Source organism: Trichomycterus rosablanca, chromosome 15, assembly GCF_030014385.1.
Source record: "Trichomycterus rosablanca isolate fTriRos1 chromosome 15, fTriRos1.hap1, whole genome shotgun sequence".
NCBI lineage: Eukaryota > Metazoa > Chordata > Actinopteri > Siluriformes > Trichomycteridae > Trichomycterus > Trichomycterus rosablanca.
Window position 1 is genome coordinate 8,145,487 of NC_086002.1, and position 24,041 is coordinate 8,169,527.

At 39.6% G+C, this 24,041-nt stretch overlaps 1 protein-coding gene across 1 annotated transcript in view; it reads right to left on the reverse strand.

Moving 5' to 3' along the window:
- Positions 1 to 24,041, reverse strand: part of bcl9 (BCL9 transcription coactivator) — a 131,138-nt gene that overhangs the window by 94,078 nt on the left and 13,019 nt on the right. The gene's annotated exons all lie outside the window — the stretch shown is intronic.

Sequence of the window (24,041 nt, forward strand, 5' to 3'; positions counted from 1 at the left end):
CAGGTTCAAAATGTATTATATTTTAGATTACAGCATATTCGAAAAAATATAGTTTCCGCATAGACACCTGAGACACTTATTTACATTAGAAATACTTATAATTTGGCATTCGGGTGGCACAGCAGTACAATACACTAGCCCACTGCCACAGAGATCCAGGGTTCAAAGTGACTGGCTGGCATGACTGGCTATGTCTGAGGGGTTAAAGGGATGGCCGAACAGCCTAGCCACTGAAGGGAACACTGCAAATTCAGATAAAATAAGAAGGGGTTGCATTAGGAAGGGCATCGAATTATAAATAAATAAATACTATTAATTTATTCTCACCCAAAAACACTGGGCACAAGGCAGGAATAGATCCTGGACAGGGCTCCGATCTATTACAGGGTACTTAAACACTGACCCATTCAGTCACTCGCACTTAGAGACAGATGATGGTCTAAGCCAATCAAGTCTTAACACCAATCAGATGCAGAGAAACAAGGTGTAAATGTAAACAAACAAGATGCTCCAGCAGGTAAAAACACAAAGTAAAGACATCTGTTTACACAAGCTCTTGTGTAAAATAAGGAAATATGAAGAGGAAATACATAGCATTATTTCATCACACAGTGACACTAATACAGATCCAGTTTTCTATTTAGATCTCCACAGATACTGTATCTATTATGTTATTGTTTTTGGACCTTTTTTACAAAGCAATCTTTGGGGGGTGGTTGTTTACCATTCCATTAATGAAAATGCATCCACGTTTGCTTAAAAAAGTTTAAGTTTTGTTCACGTATCTTTCTATTTACCTGCTAATTCCCACCCACTAGCCGAGGCTGTCCTCTCACAAGACTATAAAGCTATAAATCTGGAAGGCAAAATGCTACCATGTGCTACCTATTATCAGTGGTCAAATGATGCTCAGGATGCTCATGTCAGGACTGGCTAGTGTCACTTTGATTAAGGATGAAGAACTATAAACACTCCAACCCATAAAACAGGGTGAATTATGCTCTCTTGGACTCCTGGACAAAACGTGCAACAGTATGGTAAAGATTTACTGTGCACTCACTCAGACTGAACGTTCTGCTCGGTTTGTTAAGTAGGGTTCTTCACTTTACTTGGCGCTGACGTGGCCATCACTAGAGCTTTTCTGTTTCTGTTTTGTGTTATATTTCCTTGCTTTTATCAATTATTATTCAAGAAGAGTTGAATAACTGGGATGATTAAACAGTGTAAGGTAGGCCACTGTGGTAGGCCAGACAAGCTCACAGAACAAGATTTCCAAGTGCCGTCCCTGGTTGCAGCACTCTAACACAGAGTAGTGATGTCTTCTCAAAAAACAGAAATCACATTTTTTGTTGTTGCTGTTGTGGCCCAGTGATCATACACAAGTCTAACTCATTCTGTACAATGTCATTTGGGTTGGTAAAAAGCACATCCCTGGACTCTGGAGCAGTATGCTTTAACTGAATTAATAAACTGCATTTACATTTACGGCATTTGGCTGATGATTTTATCCAAAGTGACCTACAGTACAATATACTGGCTTTGCTCAAGGGCCAAACAGTGGCAACCTGGCATTGATGGGGCTTGAACCAGCAACCTTTCAATTACTAGTCCAGTACCTTAACCACTAGGCTACTTGGCAGTTAAAGGGACAATTTGGGTTTGGTAGATGCCTGGAGAGTACAACCTATCTAATACTAAAGCTTCTAAATACGTAGTACCAATCCACCCAAGAGCTTATTTCACAACATTAGTGCCCATCTTAACTAATGCTAACTCATACTCTACTATTACTCTAGTACTCTACTGTCAATGTAGTTTAAAAAGTAAAGTACACTAGATTACAGGGACAGTGGAAGCCTAGTAGATAGAGCTTTGGGCTATCAATTGAGAAGTTGAGAGTTTGAATCCCAGCTCTGCCATGCAGCCACTGTTGGGCCCTTGAGCAAGGCCCTTAACCCTCACGGCTTCAGGGGCGCCCTATGTGGCTGACCCTGCACTCTGACCCCAGCTTCCAGACAAACTAGGATATGAGAAGAATGAATTTTGTTGTACTGTACACGTGTATATGTACTGTATATATGACAAATAAAGTGGTAGCCTAGTGAGTAGAGCTTTTTTGGGCTATCAGTTGAAAGGTTGAGAGTTCGAATCCCAGCTCTGCCATGCAGCCACTATTGGGCTCTTGAGCAAGGCCGCTTTGAACCCAGCTTCCAGAAAAGCTGGGATATGCGAAGAGCAAATCTTGTTGTACTGTACACATGTATATATATATGACAAATAAAGGTATTCTAAAGGCTTTCTATTCTACATAAATTGTCAAACAAGCTGATCAGGTGTCCACATACTTTGGACCATTAATGAAATCAACATTAATTTCACTTATTTAGAAATAAAATAATTTGGGAATACAGATTAATAAAGCAATGTGCAAAAAACACCTAAGTTGCCAGAACCCAGAACCTCTATTTTTAGGATAAGCAGCTTTCCCCATTGACAGCTTGACACAGTGACGTCTCTGTTTTTGCTTTTTTGTACAGTGTGTGTGTGTGTGTTCACAGCTGCACGGCAAATGCCTCACAGCTGGAGAGATGGTGTGCGAGGCTATAATCCTTGATCATGCCCGAGCACACATACACATGCATGAACGCATGCACCCACACACTCTCTCTTGCTTACCATACACGCTGTGTGTAATTGTGTGTGTGTCTACTTTGCTTGCAGCTCCTTCATACTAGCAGCAGCATGCTTCAGTTACACACATCTGTAGCTGATCTCATACCCTCAGTATGATGTGCATTGCTGTGTACACACTAGAATAATACTACAGGTGTAGCAGAATGTCTGTCTCATAAACAAAGCCTCGTTTGAAGTTAATCTACACTTACGTACCCTCATGTATTATGTTTAATTTGCTAATAAGTATGTCTATAATGCTGTGATTTAGAATAGTGTAATACGAGAAAGAACAAATTAAATTCAATGATGTAATTGATGAGGAAACATGATACTTTTATTAAGCTTTATTATTTAATTAAACAAAACTAACTGTAATTAAGCAAAAACAAAACATGACTGAGATTTATCAGTTGCATTTGTTGTCGACAAATCTCTTAATGACAAAAATAAACACATTAAACTTAAGTAACCTCTGTCACACCATAGTATGTAGAATAAAAAAAAAAAAAAAAAATTCTCAGTCTAGCAGTGACAGTCCACTCATACCAGCACAACACACACTAACACACCACCACCATGTCAGTGTCACTGCAGTGCTGAGAATGATCCACCACCTAAATAATACCTACTCTGTAGAGTCCTGACCATTGAAGAACAGCATGAAAGGGGGCTAATAAAGCATGCAGAGAAATAGATGGACTACAGTCAGTAATTGTAGAACTACAAAGTGCTCCTATATGGTAAGTGGAGCTGATAAAATGGACAGTGAGTGTAGAAACAAGGAGGTGGTATTAGTGTGTTGGTTGATCAGTGTATATCCGAGGTGTAACTGTATAATTGTCAGGGTTCTTATAACTGACATGTGGTGTAATTTGGCAACCTAATAAACCTCACAAAACTGTGTATATATTATATAATCTGGTTAAATATATATATATTATATATATATATATATACTGGTCAAAAGAGATTTGCTGATTTAAGATTTTGTCTGTTTCAATTTTCTTTCTAACATCCCAAATTTTTTGGAATTAGTTTTGTAGATTATTTTCCTTTTTTGTGATTGGTGGACCTGCAAATTGGGCATCCACCACTTAGCAATTTTGAAACTCTTTTAGTTGCCTTGTATTGCTTTTACTCATATATCCGAGGTGTAATTGTGTAATTGTTAGAGCTCTTTTATAGCTGAGGTGTAACTGTATAATTGTCAGGGCTCTTTTATAGCTGATATGTGGTGTCATTTGGCAATCAAACCAATAAAACTGACCCGTGCAGCTGTGTTTGTATTTGTGATTTATTTATTTTAAATTTAAGTCCCGTATTTAGAAGTTTGTCACATCATTATAGCTTTATTCATGATAGCATTATAGCTTTAGTCCTCTTTGTCTCATAGTTTTTTAAACAGCCATTAAATACGTACGTTTTCCAACATTATAACCACATCAATCAACAGGAATGACACTAGGATCACTCAAACACTCATTAATGCACTTCGATGCTACAGCTTCTGTTTTAGATTGAGAGGAAACGTCTGACAGTTAATACAGTGGTATCAGTGAAACACCTATTATGGTTATAAGGTATGAGAAAAATCTTCTCCCCTCCCTCACACTCTTTCTTTTGGAGTTATCCATATTCCAGGAGCTATAAGCCCCCCTTCATCCCCCTTCCCACACACACACACACACACACAATTACACACAAACACACACACACACACTTCTGGCCCTGCTCTGGCTGGGTTGCTATGGAAACAGTAGCAGACAGGTTCTCACGTCCCTTTCTTCAGATTCCTCCTGGCTCGTACAGCATTTATATTCATGCACACACACACACACACACACACACACTGAGCCACACACGAGTGTGTGCACAAGCATTCACATAAATACTCAGCATGCACCCCAACATATTGATCCAAGCCAACAGTTATGTGTGGATGGAAAACAGTAAGCAGATCTTTCCCTGACTATCAAACATTTCACTGCGACACACCATTATTACATTGTTTTTAATTTAGTTTGTGACACACACAGATTAGCCAGTGCGCCTCATCAGTATGCAGCGGAACAACCGGTGATGGAGGTGTCGTATTTGTCAAAATTATTATCAAACATGGCAGCCGATGACTCACACGTAGAATCAAGTCACGTGACGATAATCTGCTCTGTCGCTATATTTTACTTTGTTTTTCCTTCCAGCAGGTGAAATGGATAGAGGTTGATTTTTCTCATTCGTCTCTCACTTTCTAAAACTCATTTAGTTGGCTAAGCATCAGTGACCGATGGATGTTTTTTTCTTCCCTTTTTGAATGTAAAGAGGAGAATGGATATGGCAAATAATATTGCTTTCTCTCCCTCTCTCCCTCGTCAGCGCTGGACTCTGAATACTAACCAGGCTCACAGCATATACAATAAGCAGCATATCGCTGGCTGCGAAATTAAGATAGACAGAGAGAGCGAGAGAGAGAGAGAGAAAGAGAGAGAGAGCGAGAGGCAGGGAATGAGATAGACGCTTTAGGAAAAAAATACACCTGATTTGGGTTGCAGGTTTAATTTTATTCTATTTTGCACTCTGTGTGTCATTGTGTTGCATCAGCCATACATTAAACCCTGCAGCCTAGACAGAAACGTCCGGTGGAAAGTGTAGTAGACGAATGATCCCCAGAGGCTTTGTTATATTTTAAATGATAAAAACTGTGAAGAACTGTGCCTGCATAATATTACAATATTATTATTATAAACAAACACATTCTGCATTAACCTACAACACACAAATATAAAGTATTGTGAAAAAGTATTTGCCCCCTCCCAATTTCTTGTATTTTTGCAGTTCACACGTATATTTAAAATCATAAAACTGCTTTTAATATTAGACAAATATAACCCATGTAAACACAAAATGCTTTTTTTCTAAATGATGATTTTTTTTCATATATTTTTTTCATGCATTTTCTCCCCTTTTTCTCCCTTTTAGCGCGTCCAATTGCCCGATTGCGTCATGCTTCCTCTCCACCAGTGCCGATCCCCGCTCTGATTGAGGAGAACGAAGCTAACCCACGCCCCCTCCGACACGTGGGCAGCATGCCGTATGCATCTCATCACCTACACTTTGACGAATGCAGTGCAGCTCAGTGTTGTGTACGGAGAGACACACCCTGAGAGCACTTTTTTCTCATCTCTGTGCAGGTGCCATCAATCAGCCAGCAGAGGTCGTAATTGCACCAGTCATGGGAGAGAGACCCCATCCGGCTTAGTCCCGCCCAAATCTGAACAACAGGCCAATCATTGTTTATGTGGCCGCTCATCCTTAGCCGGTAGGCAGAGCTAAGGTTCGATACGATGCATTCGAGATCCCAGCTCTGGTTCCAGCGTGTGTTTTTACCTCTGCGCCACCTGAGCAGCTTCTAAATGATGATTTAGATGCAACAGGTTAGATTTAACATCAATGTACAATTTGCTTGACTGTGGACAGTGTCACACATGCTCCAGCAGCTTCCAATTCATGGCAGATCTGTTTTTTGTCATGTTTGGATTATATCTAATGATCAGTAGTGACAGTTTGGGTTTTCGAGTTGCCATAGGCAAAATATCACTATTGTTTTAAATTGGGTTCCATAAAACAAGGCCACATTCATTTGTCTTCATGTGTACAAAATGCTTTTTTCTAATTAATGATTTCATTTATTGAAAGAAAATAGCTGTTAAATTTAACCTGTTGCATCTGAACATCACTTAAATCAAACTCGTTTACCAGTTTGAAAGGGTTACAAAGCCATTGCTTAGGATCTGGGACTCCAGCAAACCACAATGAGAGCCATTATCAACAAATAGATCACAAACAGGTGATCCTTCTTAGAAGTGGCCAACTGAACAAAATTTCACCAAGAAAACATTAACAACTCATCCAGCAGGTCACACAAGAACCCAGATGAATATTTAAAGACTTGCCTCAGTTAAGGTCAGTGTACACAAATCCACAAGACCAAAGACACTGGGTAAAATGGGATTCATAGGAGAGTTTCAAAGACGTGCAAAGATTCCTGACCAAAAAGAACACAAGGGCTTTCATTTGATTTCAGTCCACAGAATATTATCCTAAAGGTCTTGAGGCTTATCTAGATGTTTTCTGGAAAGGTAGAAGATGTGATTCCTGCATTCCACAATAAGATCATCATATCAACAGTGAAATGTAGTGGTGGTAGCGTGATGGTCTGAGGCTGATTTGCTTCCAAAGAACCTGGATGACTTATCTTAATTGAACCATGAATTCATTGTCATAAATTCATGTCAGGACAATGATCTGAAGTACAAACAAGTCCACCTTGAATGGCTCAAAGAAACAGAATTAGGGTTTTGGTATGGCCGAGTCAAAGTGGCTTGAATTCCTTTGAGATGCTTTGGCAAGACCTTAAATGGAAGTTCATGCTCGAAATCTCTCCAATGTAGCCAAATTAAACCAAATTTACACAGAAGAGAGGGCCAGAATTCCTCCACAGCGAAGTGAAAGACTCATCACAAGTTATCATAAACGTTTGATTGCAAATACTGTTGAGGGTGGCACAACCAGTTAAGAGGTTTAGGGTGGCAATTATTTTTTCACAGTGGTGGTCTAGGTTTTTATCTTTTATAAATGAAATGATCCTTCAAAAGCTGCTACCCTGATTAGCAGAAGTAGAAGAAATCAGAATGAAGTCAAATACTTTCTCACAGCACTGTACAGTTGTATAATTATACATAACAATGATATGTGCCCAGGTGGCGCAGCGGGATATTCCACTAGCACACCAGTGCAGAGATTCTAAACTCCTCGGTTTGAAACTCCTTGTTGCCACCGGTTGGCTGGGCACCATCTAGCAGGCATAATAGGCAGGGCTGGATGACCGGACTATGTGAGTGGGTTTTCAAATGCTGTGTAAGGACCCTGATTGACATATAGAGAGGCGCCTGTGCAGAATGCACGGGTGAAAAAGGGTTCTACAAAGGGCTGCGTGCAGGTTGTGAGAAAATGGGAGAAAATGCATAAATAAAATAAAAATAAAAAACTAAAACATTATATGTCAGCACAGGGACGTAATTATGTCTGCACAGAACTACAATAGAAGTTTTATTGTGGCTATCCTGAGCAAATGCTGGATCAAAAGTATACATGCAACATACATTCTGAATTTGCTGGAACATGAATGACATTGTCCACAGTCGAGTGAGCTTTACATCACCATTGTCTAAGAGGCTGCAATGCAAGAATACTTTGTTTTGTCTATCTGATTAGAAACAAATCTAAACCTATGGCAATGAACTATTTGCTAGACTGTGGACAGTGTCACGCATGTTCCAGCAGCTGCCAATTCATGGCAGATCTGTTTTTTCATGTGGTGTTTGGATTATATCTAACCATAAGCAGTGACAGTTAGGGGTTTTTTTTGCTGCCGCTGGCAAAAAATCACTATTTTATTTTATTTTATTTTATTTTTTATTGGGTGTAATAAAACTAGCCCACGTTCTTTATTTGTCTTCGTGAGTCTTCATGTCTGGTTCCTCTCTGGGTTTCTTCCTTTGTAATTTTAAGTGAGTTTTTCCTTGCCACTGTTGCCCTTGGCTTGCTCAACAGGGGGGTTTTGGTTTTCGGTCCTGGATTCTATAAAGTTGCTTTGAGAAAATGTCTTTTGTAAAAAGTGCTATACAAATAAATTTGACTTGACTTGATGGGTTTCCTTCACATACTCTGGTTTCTGGCTACTCTGGATTTAGTGTTAGGCACTTCCATGGATTAGCACTTAGTGTTTTTGGGATGGGCTCTAGACCCAAAGTGTTCTTGAGCAGAAAATTAATGAGTGGATTAATGAATTAGTTAATATTATAGTGGTAAACGTTCTATTAAAATGTGTCATGTCTTGTATTACCAGCACCATTCTTTGGTTCCTTACACTTGAGTGGTATTTCTTATATCAAACAGATGATGCACATGCTTAAAACTTCCTCAAATGTTTTTTTTTTGCATTCTTTTTATTTCAAAACTGTCTGTCCAACTTTTTCAAAAGCCATTCAGTTTTAATATGTTTCATCGGATGCCTCTACACATGACCACATGTACACAGCCGTCTCAAAGTTACATTCCAGTTAATCCCATGTAGTTCAGGCTACAACCCCACTTAAATATCCATATATGCTCCAGCAAAGTAATATTTTCCCTTTTATTCTGTTTTGCTCGTCTTTTTTTCCCATCCTGTCTTTTTGTGTCTGCAACACTGAGCCCATCTGGGATGGGCTGCCGTAGTTGTCATGGCAACACTCCGTGCCAGGTCGTCCGATTGGCCGTCCGTGCTTGTGTGTGGTGTTGGACGCGGTGTTACTCATGTCCTCTGGGACGAGGGAGAGGGGGCCACTCGAGCTTCATGCAATGCAAATGAGACACCTTTGAACCGGGGACGTTAAACCAACATGGCTGCTTGAGAAAAGGCGACTGTCGGCTCTGAATGACAACGGCAGCTGGAGGAGGACAAAACGGCTCTCAAACACACTTTTTAACAGTTGTTAATGAGTTGTTGAAGAGGAAGGGTTTGTTTTTGTATTTCAGTCAGGGTTAAGGATAGGGGCTGTTTTTTTAAAATCCTGTTTTCTTCTTTAGTGGCTGAGGTTGCCATAGGCATGTTTTCCAAACACTGAATAAATACAAAATGATCAGAAGGTTCTGAAAAAAAGGACCTTTCAAAAAAGAAAAAAAACTATATGACCAAAGGTATGTGGACACCTGTCTAATTGGGATTTAAAAGCTGGGATTTAAAATCTCAACCTTTTAATTGATAGCCCAACGCTCTACCCGCTAGGCTACCACTGTCCCTTATGGAAGAGTTCACTAAGTAATAATGTGGCACATACAGTACATAGGGCCCTAGCACTTATGTTTACCCTTTTTTAACTGCAAATGCTGTTACTATGAAGTGAAATCATTTTCACAATAGCGGCAGACTTAAATTAAAATTGTCCCCCATTGCAACAGCATCAGCATCAGAGTTATGTGTTGGCTTTATGAATTGGATTTCACACAAACCGTACATGCTTAAATGTAAAGCATCGTTGTGATTGGTGTAAAGCACTGCCAGTGGATACAGGAGCAGTGGAATCCACCTTCACCATCCAACAGTCTTATTGATGATATTGTAATTAGTCCTGATTAACCCACTAAATATAAAAAAGCAACAATACGAGCCACGACTTATAGCTTAACATCAATGAATGGAAGTGAATTCCTGCCTTCATGTGACAAGATCTACAAGAAAACCTTCCCAGAAAAACAGAGGCTTTTATAATAGCATATAGGGCAGTTGTAGGCTAGATACTGGACTGGTTTGAACTCCACCAATGCCAGGTTGTCACTGTTGGGCCCTGAGCTTAGACAATATACTAAGACAGTACTGTCGCTTTGGATAAAAGGGTCTGCTAAATGCCGTAAATGTAAATATAGAGGAACCAGCTACATTAATGCTCATGATTTTGGAATTAGATGTTTTAAAAGCTCTTATGGACCTGATATTTGGGTTCTACTTGTAATTTAAAGGTAGCTGCTTTAGTCTGTTTAATCACACACATATTACAAACCCTGCTGAGATAAGCCTGATCAAAATACACCCAAATGTATGATCATGATTAACCCTATCGCCTCTGAATATTGCACATGTAGGAAAAAAAACCAGCTTGATGACAATGTGAAAGGCATTTTAATGAAACAGGCTGACGTTTGCTTTTGTGCCTTACAACCAATTGTCTTGCTCTTAGCACCACTAATTGAGCTGGATCAACACAGTCAATGCAGCTGTTTAAAGATGAAAACTCATCTGGAGGCAACCACCCTTACAAAGGTGTGGATTTAATCAGTACCGCAGATGTCAAGGTCAAAGCTGGTGGAGTTGAGACAGCTAAACGGACTAAAGCGGACTAATGATGAACCTTTTGGACCTATCTATAGAAGAGGAGGGGAATAGAAAATAGACAGAAGGTAGAGATGGTGCTCTTTGACATTGGGTGCTGACACTCCAATACTGAGTAAGTGCTGAGAGCTTTTTAGCTACAGTGGAAACGCTATTGATCGCCGCACTGTCCTGTGCTGAGACGCTCTCAAAAAACGCTTTGTCTTCCTTTATTTAGCCAGGTCTTATTATGTGTGTGCGTACGTAGGAGTGCGTAGGAGTGAGAAAGAAAAACTGTGTGCATTCAGGATGACTGAAGGAAGTATGTGTGGGTGGTGTGGCAGTGTGTGCGTATGTGTGTACAGTATATATATCTTTATGTGTGTAAGCAGAAGAGAACATACAGACAGAAAAGCAGACGGCAGAAAAGAGCAAAAGAAAGACGGCGTGGGAGTGAGTAAGAAGGGGAAGAGGAGGAGTATACTACAAAGTGCCGTCTTGGGGCATTACGTTATCATATTGCTAAAATGAACTTTTATCACCCATATCATACATGTATTAATAGTGAATAACAAGGAATCCTCAAAGCAGAAATTAACGGAACAAATTAAAACATAATGAGAAACCTTCATCTCAATTCACTTATGCTGCCAACTGAGCCAAGTCACAATCACTACTCCAAGTGTAACTTGGAGACAAAACATCATGTTCTTACAAAATCTTCCATATTAATGCTTATGATTTTGGAATGGGATGCCCATGGTCTGGTGTTCACATACTTTTGGTTATACAGTATACAGTATGTTTAAGTTGTTTATGCTTTAGAAGAAGATGAAGAATGCACTTGTTTTGTATATATTATGTTCTTACCAAGACAAAACATTGTCACTGATCAAATCAAACCGTATAAAAATATTATGAGCTGATGGGTTAAATTGATGGAACACACCTGGGAAACCCTAGTGAGCACTATTACTCTAGATGTGCTAAAATATAATGAACCAATTAGTTAGCTAGCTAGCTGACCTACAAATTCAATAGTCTAATATACAGTATATTAGTGTTAGTCCATGTGATATTGCCAGATGCACACTTTGCACATTCTGCCATGTACATCTTATATTATTTATATTCTTCTTGTATCACCCACCCTGTAATTTACACTACTTCTTTTTACTATACTGGTATATTGTGTGTCCTCTGTATAATGTATATATGCACAGCGTATTTATTCTACACCCTTCTTACTTACTTATGTTTTTGTATTCATTTTTCTTCTGGTTCTTTTTGTTAAACTACTGAAGGCCAAAGGTTTTCCTCAGGATGAAAAAAAGTATCTATCTATCTATCTATCTATCTATCTATCTATCTATCTATCTATCTATCTATCTATCTATCTATCTATCTATCTATCTATCTATCTATCTATCTATCTATCTATCTATCTATCTATCTATCTATCTATCTATCTATCTATCTAATCTATCTATCTATCTAATCACTGTGATTTATGTTGTCTCTTGAATGGCACAAAAGTACAAAATCACCATGCCATCAGAAGATTTACCTTTTAGTTTGAAACTTGACAATACCACAGCCATGTTGGGTCAACCAATGTGTTATGATAATGCTTTAAACTACTGTATAAACTTGTAATTTTTTTTTTACTCTGCAATTTATTCTACAAATTTCCCCCTGTTGGATAATAAAAGGCTATCTTGTCTTATCTTATCTTACAGGGGCCATGAAACAAAGTAAGGACCTGAGTCCCAGTATTGTAGGTGACAATATTTATATAGCCCGGTTTATAAAGACAGTCAGGATGTTTAAATGGTGTCCTGAGGATTCTCTGATATACAGAAATTCAAACTGCTAAACCAATTCACCAAGCATGTTCCAGTGAATCATTAAAACTTAGTAAGATTAAAGAACTGGTCCTGAATTTCTATCATCATGTGGACAGTTTTTTTGGCACAAAGAGCACACTATACATCAACATACATTATACATTAATCCCTGTGTCTATATTCTACCTACAGACTTCTACCATACAAACACACCTATACACACATGACTGAATTTCATTTTATTCTGTTGTGTAGAATGCTTAAGTTTTAAGTTTGTATGGGCAGTAGTAGTTCAGCGGTTAAGGTACTGGCCTAGTAATCAAACGGTTGCTTGTTCAAGCCACACTATTACCAAGTTGCTGCTGTTGGGTTCCTGAGCAAGGCCCTTATCGCTCAAAATGTATATGTCATTTTGTTACTATTTTTAATAAGGATAGTGGCATATTAGATAGTAAAAACTACAAAAATGTTTGACATATGCAAATTAGAAAAACCCTCAACTCTACTTACAACAAATGCATTCTCCTGGTAAACTGGTGTTGCATGCCCAGCATTTGCATACTTAAACAAAACAGGTTTGTTACCAATTCTTGCCAGTCACGTATTCATTACTAGATAAAACTGCTTCAGTGACAAAGTAAGAATTGTTAACAGATTGCACATTAAAATTAATGCCTCGATAGGCTTTCAGTCATAAAAAATAGGTATTATATAATGTGGGCAGTCAACCAACCAAGAATACCTGAGACAGGACCAAAAAAAAAAAAAGAATACTTAACAAAAAAAATTCCAACGTTGTGAAATCTGTACGAAGAATTTAGGTGGGTAGTGAAGGAAACAGAAGAGGAACAAGACAGAAATGTTATTGTGCTGGAACAGTAGGTGTAGGGAAGGTCCAGCAATGGGTGCCACCAAACTCTTTAGTAGCAGGTGATTGTTTTGCCCTTATCACTTGTTAAACTACAGATGTTTGGGTAAACGACGTATTTCTGGCTATTAGTGGCGTAGTCAAGGCTTTGCTGAAATTTAATAATGAACTTAATTATGATATAGTCTCCACTTTATACCTAACTACACCACTACATTATGTTTAATTTAAAGGGGATAAAAACTTGAATAAAGCTGTTAACCTTTCTGTGGCCACATGAATAGGGCTAGTTTGACGGCACCCATTAGACTAAGCCACAATCATTATAATGGAAAAACAGAAATCTCTAAAATAGAAATCTCAGAAAGAAGATTCAAAATTCACATCTATTGTGTGTGTTCTAAGATTCTAATGTTCTAATATTATCTGTCCAAACAACTGTCTAACAACTGTCCCAACAATTCATTCTTATTCTGTTCTGCACAATTGCCATTTCAGACACATTAAAACTATTCTCTCTGGCTACAGAGAAAAGTGAAACATGTATGCAGACATATCATGAAGCACCTGCCAATATTTTGCAGCTGAGAGTGTGTGCTGCCTCTCAGTGGAGCAGTCACCAGCACAGCTGTGCAGATGCTGGTGTGATGTGCTAGGCTGAGCATAAGCATTTACTGCCATGCTTGAAAGAGCATACACACACCGCTTGTGCCAGTGGCCATGGGGACACACTGAGATGTATGAGACTAATAAGTCACACATCGTCAAACCCATAGAATCCACCGGCGACAGATTATGAACACGTGTGTGTATGTGTGTGTGTGTGTGTGTGTATGCTAAACAGATCTGTGCAGATTTCTTTCATAGCACTGATAGTGCTTACTGTTGGATTTTTAATAACATGAAAATATTATCCATCCAGAAGTGTTAGAAGTACATGCTCTTTCAAAACAACCTGGTAGAAATGTTAAATTATTGGATAAAATTGTAGTACCTAAGTAAAACTGTCTTAAGTTAACAATAGTTTAGCTGTGCAGAAACCATTTCTGTGTTTTTATTAAAAATGACTTCTTCTTAGCTGTGCTTTAGCTGTGTTTTAGCTGAGCAATCTGAGTGGATTTGTTGATGACTTCTCTGTACTTGGTGTAAGCTTGATTTAATTTAATAATTTAATTTATAACTTTTAATAATTTAATAATAAAATAATTTACAGGAAGTAAAGATGCTGCTTGCTCTGTACTGGAAAGTAAACAGCTTTACCTCAGGTCATCACAGTTCCTCTTTAAGAAATCTGTTACTGACTGACTTTTTTTTTTATTTAATTAATAAGGGGCGGCATGGTGGCTCAGTGGGTAGCACTGTTGCTTCACAGCAAGAGAGTCCTGGTACACACTTTGGTTACATTCATGACAGAACAGGTACTTACTCGTTACAAGATTAATCAGTTCAGGTTTTTAATGTCAAACACAGTCATGGACAATTTAGTATCTCCAGTTCACCTCACTTGCATGTCTTTGGACTGTGGGAAACCGGAGCTCCCGGAAGAAACCGGAGCAGACACGTGGAGAACATGCAAACTCCACACAGAAAGGGCCAGGACTGCTCCACCTGCGAACTGAACCCAGGACCTTCTTGCTGTGAGGCAACAGTGCTACCCAGCGAGCCACTGTGCCACCATTTATATGTATTAAAAAACTGTGGAGTGACTTGAGGAGGACAATCCACAAAAGATCTTGGGAGATTTTCTATTGAGAAATGGTCTCAGATTCATTGCTTTGGATTCAATCATGTCATCAAGCATTCTAAGAAAAGTCTCTGTACTGCTGTGTTGGCACAGGAACGTTATAAAAAGTACTTTATGCAAGGTTGCCAATACCAAAACTTTCATTTTCCTGGAATATATTTATTCCAACCACAGACTAATTAAAAGCCTCAAACATTTAATTAATTAGCTGATTTTTATACCAGACATTTTAGACATTTTCCATAACCTCTTATAAACATCTTAGGTAAGAGTACTTCAGGAGCTAAATGTATTTCTCACTAAATAAAGGCATAGAAAAGTCCAATTTATAAAATGAAAGACTCAATTCAGCTTATAGCACACATCACAGGTGCTGCTGTTAAAACACAACTGGTTTACTGAAAGGACCCCGAAGTGAATGTCAGCTCTAAAGAGCGTGTGGCCTTCACGAGTGCCTGAGCATAATAGCTCTGCCATCACACATTTACACACTCTAGATAATGCAGCGTTGCTATTGGAAACAATTCTCTAAGTTATCTCACTGATGATCATACTGAAAAATATGCTGCTATGATCTTTTCTTAATTAAAATAAATAAATAAAAAAGAAGTTCTGCTTATTTAAACATAATTTTTATCGTCCTCATTAGTAACATACCCACAGAGCATTTTATTAGGTACACCTATCTTCTTTATTTTTTCCCTGACATTTAAAGAACGTTAACAGCAAAGAAGAGCATATTCTTGACTTCTACCAATGGAAACATGGTAATAAAAAATAAGCATTAAAATAGTACCTGACCTTCAACTGTATTTATTTACAGCTGCTTGGTTTTATTGCTGTTGGTAAATTTATTTCAATAAACACATTTCTACGATCGTTTTTACTTTAGGAACACTCCAAATGTCATATTTATTAAGGCACACCAACAAAACGGATGTTACTTTGCTCATTTAAAAGACCTTGACAGAACAGTTAGTAAAATCTATCAGTGAGGGCTGCAGTAAACAAATAATATTATAAGCATTTTTATTTCTATTCAATATTTCTATTTACTGTGTGGTTTGCGGGCGGCACGGTGGCTAAGTGGGTAGCACTGTCACCTCACAGCAAGAGGGGCCTGGGTTCGATCCCCAGGCGGGGCGATCCAGGTCCTTTCTGTGCGGAGTTTGCATGTTCTCCCCGTGTCTGCGTGGGTTTCCACCGGGAGCTCCGGTTTCCTCCCACAGTCCAAAAACATGCAGTCAAGTGAACTGGAGACACTGAATCGCCCTGTAGGTGAATGGGTGTGTGTATGTGTGTCTGCCCTGCGATGGACTGGCGCCCCGTCCAGGGTGTGACTGTGTGCCTTGCGCCCATTGAAAAGCTGGGATAGGCTCCAGCAGTGAGTGTGTGTTTTGCAATATTTATTTTTGCAATATTTATTGCTATATTAATTACCTAATTGGGACTTAATGCTGTCACTGACACTCAAAAAAACAGTAATACAAAAAGAACTAAATGTATGGGTGAACGGATGGATGGATGGATGGATGGATGGATTGATTAATTGAAGGATTACTTAGAATAGCACCAGCACACTGAATTGGCAAAGTGCAAAGTGTCCACTTTTGCGCAAGAAAATAAAAATGTGTGTATGTTTGGCTGTTTCGGGTGCAAATCATATTGATTCCTATTTTAAACACAAGCTCTGGTTGGCCAACAATGGTGAAAGTGAACTGTGTATCGATATCTCAAATAGTTAGAATTTATTTCATTTCAATTTCACCGACAGATTTATCCTGGTCAGGGTCACGGCAGGTGTGGTTCCACTGGGAATATACTGGACAGGGTGGCAATCCATCACAGGGGTTGTATGAGCTCTTGACGTGTGTGTTTGATGTAAATATTTCAGAATCTCCTGATTCACTTTATCAATGCTTGTGCCTTATGTGTTAAACCCCTGTTTTAACTCGCTCAGGTGGCGCAGCGGTAAAAATACGCTAGCACACCAGGAGGCAGGAGGCATTTATTTAAAAACTTTTGACAAGAGTAAACAGTACAGTGGCAGATTTGGGTCGTAAAATTTGGGACCTGGCTTTTTTGCCTTCCGTCACTGTCTGTGAGGATGCATGCACACTGTGTGAATATTCTCCAGGTTTACTGGTTACCTCCCACCTCCCAAAATCAGGCACTGATCAAATGTTGATACAGTGCACAGTTTTGTGAGTGTGTTGTTAATAAACTGGTTTAAACCAGCATTGGTGTCTTTCGCTGGAGTAATTATACTTGCAGTATACCAGCAACCTGATCAAAATCGGGCAATTTTGAGCCAAGCAAACTGCCAGTTGTATCCACGTCAAGAGGCTGATTGGTTCATTTCTAATAGAAAGATGCAGTAACAAAGCTGATCTATTCTTTTGTCATGTTTGCTGTATGGCAGGTATCTGGAATGAGATATTGACAATCGGTATAACCACACCACACACAGTCTGTCTCTGATTCATGAGGGAGGAGTCATTAGTGTCTTTCCAGAAGCTTCTGTGTACCAATAAACAGCAGCAGCCAAGCAAAACTGATCTAAATTCATCACTGTCTCTCTCTCTTGTTTAATCTTCCTCCTTTGCTCCCTCTTTTCCTCATTCTGTCTGTCTTTCTGTCTCACTCTCTCCCTTCCCCCACTTCATTTCTCTCTGTAGTTGTGAGCGGCTCCCTGATGAGTCACCTACCCTTCTGTCATCTGAACAGTGGCCACTGCTGCAGAGAGAGAGAGAGAGAGAGAGAGAGAGAGAGAGAGAGCAGAAAGGAGATTTGGGAGAAGAGAGAGAGAAAAGTGGAACCAGAGGAGAGAAAAAGAGACTCAGAGCATCTTTTCTTCAGTGTCACCTCTAAGGTGTCCTCATACTCGCCACTTTCTGTCCTTCTCTCTCTCTACCATGTGCTCTTTCAGAATCGAATTTCTAAGATCCTGAGCGTATCAAATTCAGCACGTTGCTTCGCGCATAAAGAAGCGGAAGGGAGTAAGGGAGTCATCTAAAACACCAGCGAAATGGAAGGCAAGCTTCTCCAGCGGAGTGGCTAAATTATGGAAATAGATAAATAAATAATCATAAAGTGCACAGTATCATTTCCACACCGCTGTGACTAATAATGTGTGTGTGTGTGTGTAAGAGAGAGAGAGAGAGAGAGAGAGAGAGAGAGAGAGAGAGAAAGTGTTGTGTTTGTGTCCTGCTGGTTCTTATACACGTTATCGTGCACTGGTAATGTTTTTTATTTCTTTTCTAAATTAAATTCCTATAAGTTTCATATTTTTTTAAAAGCTAAAAGGAAGCTTAAAGTTTTTAGACTAAAATTCCAGCCCCAATGTAATAAAATAATTTCACATTCTTAGCTGTGTTCAAAATTAAATACTTCTAGATATAGTTTGCCAAAACAGCATTTAGGAAAGATTGTTCCAACAAGAAGCGCAAAGTAGACCAACAATATCCTGTTACAATATAAAGTAAAAAGAAGAAACATGTCCACCTTATTGTCGATGCAGCACCGATATCAAAGCTGAGACTTAGCTGATATTAATCGAATACTGACGTCCTATCAAGTAATGTCAAGACATAAAAATTTCCATGTAAAGGCCGCACAGGTGGCGCGGCGGTTAAAACACATGCTAGCGCACCAGAGCTGGGATTTCGAATACATTGTATCGAATCTCAGCTCTGCCATTTGTCTGGGCTCAGCGGCCACATGAACAATGATTGGCCTGTTGTTCATATAGGGGTGGGAAATTAAGCCGGATAGGGACTCCTCGTAACTGATGCAGTACAAGACCTTTGCTGGCTGATTGATGGTGCCTGCGCAGAGGCGAGGAAAGAGTGCGGATCAGGGTGTGTCTCTCCGTCACAAGGCTGATTCGCATATATGCACTCGCCTAGTGTTGGTGACAAAATGCATACGGCTGCTGCCCACGTGTCGGAGGGGGAGTGGGTTAGCTTCATTCTCGGCATTAGTGGAGAGGAAGCGTGACACATTCGGACAATTGGACACGCTAAAAAGTCAGGAGAAAAGGGAGAGAAAATGCATAAACAAAATATATACAGTGCCTTGCAAAAGTATTCAGCCCCCTTGAACTTTTCAACCTTTTGCCACATTTCAGGCTTCAAACATAACGATATGAAATTGTAATTTTTTGTGAAGAATCAACAACAAGTGGGACACAATCGTGACGTGGAACGAAATTTATTGGATATTTTAAACTTTTTTTAGAAATAAAAAACTGAAAAGTGGGGCGTGCAATATTATTCAGCCCCCTTGCGTTAATACTTTGTAGCGCCACCTTTTGCTGCGATTACAGCTGCAAGTCGCTTGGGGTATGTCTCTATCAGTTTTGCACATCGAGAGACAGAAATTTTTGCCCATTCTTCCTTGCAAAACAGCTCGAGCTCAGTGAGGTTGGATGGAGAGCGTTTGTGAACAGCAGTTTTCAGCTCTTTCCACAGATTCTCGATGGGATTCAGGTCTGGACTTTGACTTGGCCATTCTAACACCTGGATACGTTTATTTGTGAACCATTCCATTGTAGATTTTGCTTTATGTTTTGGATCATTGTCTTGTTGGAAGATAAATCTCCGTCCCAGTCTCAGGTCTTTTGCAGACTGCAACAGGTTTTCTTCCAGAATGGTCCTGTATTTGGCTCCATCCATCTTCCCATCAATTTTAACCATCTTCCCTGTCCCTGCTGAAGAAAAGCAGGCCCAAACCATGATGCTGCCACCACCATGTTTGACAGTGGGGATGGTGTGTTCAGGGTGATGAGCTGTGTTGCTTTTACGCCAAACATAACGTTTTGCATTGTGGCCAAAAAGTTAGATTTTGGTTTCATCTGAACAGAGCACCTTCTTCCACATGCTTGGTGTGTCTCCCAGGTGACTTTTTATAGATATCTTTGAGAAATGGCTTTCTTCTTGCCACTCTTCCATAAAGGCCAGATTTGTGCAGTGTACGACTGATTGTGTCCTATGGACAGAGTCTCCCACCTCAGCTGTAGATCTCTGCAGTTCATTCAGAGTGATCATGGGCCTCTTGGCTGCATCTCTGATCAGTCTTCTCCTTGTTTGAGCTGAAAGTTTAGAGGGACGGCCGGGTCTTGGTAGATTTGCAGTGGTCTGATACTCCTTCCATTTCAATATGATCGCTTGCACAGTGCTCCTTGAGATGTTTAAAGCTTGGGAAATCTTTTTGTATCCAAATCCGGCTTTAAACTTCTCCACAACAGTATCTCGGACCTGCCTGGTGTGTTCCTTGGTCTTCATGATGCTCTCTGCGCTTTAAACAGAACTCTGAGACTGTCACAGAGCAGGTGCATTTATACGTTGACTTGATTACACACAGGTGGATTCTATTTATCACCATCAGTCATTTAGGTCAACATTGGATCATTCAGAGATCCTCACTGAACTTCTGGAGTGAGTTTGCTGCACTGAAAGTAAAGGGGCTGAATAAAATTGCACGCCCCACTTTTTAGTTTTTTATTTCTAAAAAAAGTTTAAAATATCCAATAAATTTCGTTCCACTTCACGATTGTGTCCCACTTGTTGTTGATTCTTCACAAAAAATAAAAATTTCATATCGTTATGTTTGAAGCCTGAAATGTGGCAAAAGGTTGAAAAGTTCAAGGGGGCTGAATACTTTTGCAAGGCACTGTATATATAATTTTCCATGTAAAAGTAAGTAGTTTGTGCTCAGGCGATGCAGGAGTAAAACACACTAGCACATCAGATCTGACATCTCAAACATGCAAGTTTCAATCTCAGCTCTATATAGACAACGATTGGCTCGTCTGAATGGTGGGAATACCAGAGAGAATTCCTTACAACTGCTGACCCCTGCTGGCTGGTTGACGGCGATCACTCTGTGACTCCCCATGCGTGATACGGATCTCCGCACGAACCCGCCACATGAGGTGAAAAAGAAGCATTCGGCTACTTTACACATCTTGACCCGGAGTGCAGGTCAGCATCAGTAGAGGTAGCGAAGTGCGATTGGGTAATTGGATAGAACTAGATTGGGATTAAATTTGGGAAAAATGCTTGAGTTGGTTGTGTATATTTGATAGAATATAGTGATTATAATGTGAACTTTAAAGCTGTGATGTGTTTATCTTATTAAGCTCATGAGGCTGAACATTTAGAACAGGAGCCCTTGACTGACTTGACTAACAAAACAGTTGTAAAGTCTAGCCCGTGGGTGCCACGGTGGCTCGGTGGGTAGCACTGTCGCCTTACAGCAAGAAGGGCCTGGGTTTGATCCCCAGGCGGGGCGGTCCGGGTCCTTTATGTGCGAAGTTTGCATGTTCTACCCGTGTCTGCGTGGGTTTACTCTGGGAGCTCCGGTTTCCTCCCACAGTCCAAAAACATGCAGTCAGGTTAATTGGAGACGCTGAATTACCCTATAGGTGAATGGATCTGTGTGTGTGTGTGTGTGTGTGTGTGTGTGTGTGTGTGTGTGTGTATGGGTGTCTGCCCTGTGATGGACTGGCACCCCATCCAGGGTGTTACTGTGTGTGTCTTGCGCCCATTGAAAAGCATCTTTATTATACATCTTTTGTTTATCTACTGATGTAACCACTAATTATTAGTTATCATGTAGTTGCTGATGACTTTGTCTTGTTCACTAAACTCTTGCTTGTGATTATATTATTTAGCCAAAAACATTAGCTGTGCACATCGAGACAGTTCCATCACTGTATTTTAAATATGTGAGATAATACAATCGTCTATGATCCTGCTTATCAGGCATGTGTCCTTATATTATATAACAGTATTTTAGTGACCACACTGACACTCTATTGCATGTGTGTGTTGATGCTGCACATCCTAAAGAACCATATTCAAACCTTACTCCCATTTCTATGTGACTTAATTACTCCAGTTTTCCCACCTCCTACCTGGTGGATTGCCAGTATATTGGTTTAGTCTTTGGTTTAGTCTTCAGTTTGGTATAGGCACCCAGTTTTCAGATGTTTTTCAGATAAACCATTGTTCTGGTTACTTTTAAATCAAGTGCAAGAGGGTGCAGATGTTTCCCAGTTTCTGTCTCTTACTACACGTTTCCATAACAAAACGTTCAACTGAAAACAGTTTGCATCACGTCTGGAAGTAAGACAGAGCATCCGGCCTGCACTGTCCAGACTAGCATCTCCTGCTTTCAATAGGACAATCATAGGAAATAGTGCAGACACAGACCACGTTGGCCTGATGCCACATGAAGTCCACTGCACCCAACAAGCTCCAAACTGCCTGCCAGGGGTCAAAACTGGTTTTGTTTTAAAAAGTTAGAGATATGTGCATGGTATATGTGACTGCAACAAGAGTCCAACCGTACCCCCTTCCTACCAAGAAGCAATGAAAGAATGACGAGCAGGAAGTGGCCTCTCCCACATGCTCACTGGCTCTCGTCAGCCGAAGAGATTCTTTCCCGAAGACATGGTGAAATTGGATTTCTGTCACCTGAGGCATAAAGCACTGGGGGCGAAGTACAGCAGGTAAAAAAGGAGTAGAAGAGTGATGGCCACACAGCAAGAGCTAGTGATAAAAGTAAGGTTCTTTACCCAACTGACATCCATACAAACTTTATTAAGTGATTCCTGGCTAAGTTCATTCTAAAAGCACAGGGAATTATGGGAAGAAAACGTTTATTTCTAACAACAAATTGCTTTGATTAAAGCACAAAATCTATTAATTTACACTTTTACATCTTTTATTTATGTATTTACTGCTCATGAACCCTTATGGAAGCCCATCCTGGACTTCACTCAGTACAAAGACAATGTGCCAATTCACCACTGGACATCACCTACTCACCCAATTACCCACACCTTGGGACATTTATGAGTTGCCATGACACCTACTGGCATGTTTTAGGTGTGAGGATTGGTAAATTTTTGGAAACCAGTGTTTCTTGGCCTTGAGCATTATAGAACAATTACCATAGCCTGTCATCTTACATTTGTCAAATTGCACTTCAAAATTTAAATATATTAAATGTAACTTTTTCATCTGTATTTTACACATTATAATCTCCAACATTTAAAACGATTTATATCTAAAATTAACTAAAATTTGGTTGTCAGTGCGCTCTCAGTGCCGGTCCCAAGCCTGGTAAAAATAAACGGTTGTGTCATGAACAACATCAAGTGTAAAAACTGTCCCAAGTCTGGTATGCTGACCAAATCAATTGTAGCAACTCCCAAATATAAGAGCAGACAAAATAAAAATCATAATAAAAAATTCTTTGAGGATTTCATTAATACAGTAGTAGTGCCTGGTGAGGCAAATAATTCACTGTGGGTGGAAAGGTGCTTCTAAAAGGGCTCTGAGATAAAGATAAAGATTTTTAGATGCTTTAACTATCCCTCTGAGCATTGTTTAGAGCATTATCATCATTATCTCAAAGTAAAAGTGTATGGCATCATTAGCACCTTGCATAGATCAGGCCATCCTTCCAAACTGGATGTCACAGCCAGGAGGATATTGATCAGGAATGCTACCAACAGCCAGTGGCATCTTTGAAATACTTTTTGGCTGAGGTTTGTTTGTCTGTGAATGAGGCATCAATCTTAAAAGCTTTGCGTAGGACTGGCCTGATTTACGGGGTGGCAAAAAGAAGCCTCTGTTTAAGAAAAGAAAGCCACACTGAGACTTGTTTGCACTTTGCAAAAAGTATTTGAAATATTCTGATGCCATATGGCAAAAGCTTTTGTAATCAGACAACATTACAATTGAACTTTTTGGACTGTACTTCAAGTGAAAAACCAGACACGGCATGGCAGGATTACCTTGACATAATCAAGGTAATCTACACTTTTATGTACAGAAACACTTTATGGGGTGTCGTGTTGCAGTGTCACCCACCAAAGCAATAAAGGCCAAAAACATCAAGTTTAAATCTGCTAGAACACATTCAGTCACCACTTAAAGACATTTCAGCTGTCGTCCTACAAATAAGCACACAAATTGTGTAAAAGAC